This window comes from Neophocaena asiaeorientalis, unplaced genomic scaffold (genome assembly GCF_003031525.2).
Source record: "Neophocaena asiaeorientalis asiaeorientalis breed wild unplaced genomic scaffold, Neophocaena_asiaeorientalis_V1.1 scaffold353, whole genome shotgun sequence".
Taxonomy (NCBI): Eukaryota; Metazoa; Chordata; class Mammalia; order Artiodactyla; family Phocoenidae; genus Neophocaena; species Neophocaena asiaeorientalis.
Window position 1 is genome coordinate 529,956 of NW_020175261.1, and position 2,849 is coordinate 532,804.

Sequence of the window (2,849 nt, forward strand, 5' to 3'; positions counted from 1 at the left end):
AAAAAAAAAATGGTCATGAAGAACCTAAGGGCAAGATGGGAATAAAGACACAGACCTACTAGAGAATGGACTTGAGGATACGGGGAAGGGGAAGGGGAAGCTGGGACAAAGTGAGAGAGTGGCATGGACATATATACACTACCAAAACAGATAAAATAGCTAGCTAGTGGGAAGCAGCTGCATAGCACAGGGAGATCAGCTCGGTGCTTTGTGAGCACCTAGAGGGGTGGGATAGGGAGGGTGGGAGGGAGGGAGACGTAAGAGGGAAGAGATATGGGGACATATGTATATGTATAGTTGATTCACTTTGTTATAAAGCAGAAACTAACGCACCATTATAATTGCTTAATTATACTCCAATAAAGATGTTAAAAAAAAACAAAAAAAACTCAAAAATAAATAAATAAAATGCCTCATTTTAAAAAAAAAAAGCAAAACTCAAGTATTTTCTCATCCTCTCATATTATTGGACCCCACTTCTTTGGCATAGAATTGGTTTCTCCCTTGCACAATGGACAATGTAGTTATTGCAGCATTACTGGGCTTTTTCCCCTAGAGAATGAAACAGCAACTTCTCAGTTTGACCTGCGTCACCTGCTTAAACTTTCTCATGGAAAGAAGAGATAATATTCATTGAACGTCTGTTGGGTGTCAGACAAGGTAATGAGTTCTTTACACGCTGATCTAATTTACTCTCACAATCACTTGGTTAGGCAAATATCTCCGTTTTGTAGATGAGAAAATTAAGGCACAGTGAGCTTAAGCAATCTGTTCAGTGCTTGCTGGCTGGTAAATGATGAAACTGGCCTAATCCATCTGCCCAACCCTGAAGACTCATAAACTATACACCCAACAGTCCATGATAAACCCTCACTCAGTAAGACTCATTTGTTTCCTGGTGAGAGCTGAATGCCATCCATTTTCCATGTCACCTAAACATATGCTTTCTTCTTCTTTCAAATTATTCCTCTCTTGCTATCTAAGTTTTTGAAGAAAAATAAAGACAAGAAAATATTAGAGAATACATTGCTCTTCCAATCTCCTGTTTGGTATCCCCCATCACAGAGGGCATCTGTTCCCAGAAAGTCACTCACAATGAAGAAAAAACTGAGACAGAGGCAGGGGCTGGACCTTTGAAGACACCAATAAGCTGTACACGTTTTGACATCTCAAAATAATCACACATTAGTTGATGTTACATCTGCCAATGTGGCCGAAAGAAGGACCAGAATCTGACCAACATACACACCAGCCTTGCTTTCCCAATTGGGAAGGCAGATCTGTCTGTTTTCAAATCTTATTCCGCTTCTTTTAAGAAAGGGCGTTTTTCCTCCTATGACTTTCCCCTTCCCTGCTGTGTCCTGGGCAGTCAGTCCTAAGAATCCTAAACTGGGGGCTTCCCTGGTGGCGCAGCGGTTGAGAGTCCGCCTGCCGATGCAGGGGACACAGGTTCGTGCCCCGGTCCGGGAGGATCCCACATGCCGCGGAGCGGCTGGACCCGTGAGCCATGGTCGCTGAGCCTGCGCATCCAGAGCCTGTGCTCCACGGCAGGAGAGGCCACAACAGTGAGAGGCCTGCATACCGCAAAAAAAAAAAAAAAAAAAAAAGAATCCTGAATTGAATCTCACTCTAATTTTTGAAGACCACATCTGAGATATGACACTTTGTGAAAATGAGATTCCAGCCCTGATTTGTAGAGTATAAGAGCCCCAGGGCATCTCAGGCTAGGAACTTTTTTTATATTTTAATTACAAAGAATGGGTGCAATCCACATTTAAACATCCAAAAGTTTATTCTTTTCTTTAATGTCACTACCAAGCTAGATTCAAGCCAAACCACTTCATCCAATGAATTTATAAAAGATATAGACTAATAAAAAGAAACCATGAAAGAAATTATGCTCGGTAAACAAAACTTATCACACTAGGAATAAACTTTCCTTCCCAGCAAATGATACATAGCACCCCTCAAGGAATCAATTTGTCCAGCAACTTAAGTAATCCCTTCACCATCTATTCTGTCATTCTTAAAGAAATACGCTATCGACATAGTTAAGACATGTCAACGCTTACCTTTCTGTAAGTAACAGAATGGTTGTTAAAAGTTATTTTCTTCCATTCAACTGTTGAGACTCTTGCTGGGACTTGAGTATCTTCCCCAGAGGACACTCCCCTGCTCTGCTCTGCTTCCCCAGCCTCTCCCTTCACCTTCAGTCAAACATTAACCATCGACTGGCTTTATTGATTTTCAGGAACCATCAGATGTCATAAAAGGTATTGTATTCCAGGAAAGAAATGCGTTTGTACCAAAAGAAGTTAATTCACATCTAATACATCTCAAAACAGGTTTCTGAATTTTGGAATGTAGGTTTAATAAATTAGAAGACAAGAAGAAGTTAAAGTGGAAAAACTCTCTGTGTATTCAACTATCTGTAGAGTGCGAGGTCCATGATATCCAAGAGTTTCATCCATATTTTGCTCCCCCACCACTTAGCACAGAAGACTCAGCTGACATATATTTGTGTAGATTCCGTCTTAAACACAGACAAGCACAGGGTGCCATGTCTGAGCAGTGACTCAGTTCATTGATAACCAGCCACGAGAGACATGGGAAATGACTCAGAAGGTACAGCCAGTGATGTAAATGGGCTGTACCTGCTTCTGAAACCCAAGGGTCCTCTTCAAAGTTTGCATGAAACAACCAGCAGTAGCCTTCCCCCAAACCACACACCAAGTCCTTTTTCTCACCACTCAGAACGGATTTGCCTGAGAGCAAGTTACTACTTTTTTCACTCAGAATGAGGTTTCCGATTAAACAACATGGCCCCAGATTTCTTAAGGCAAGGGCTC

The 2,849-nt window shown here is 41.6% G+C and overlaps 1 protein-coding gene across 1 annotated transcript in view; it reads right to left on the reverse strand.

The window, feature by feature from the left end:
• CDH17 (cadherin 17) overlaps positions 1 to 2,164 on the reverse strand; it is a 91,956-nt gene extending 89,792 nt beyond the window's left edge. Inside the window, exon 1 of the mRNA XM_024765432.1 lies at positions 2,073 to 2,164. The gene's annotated coding sequence lies outside the window, so the exon portion shown is untranslated. The remainder of the gene's footprint in view (positions 1 to 2,072) is intronic.
• Positions 2,165 to 2,849: the final 685 nt, after the last annotated feature.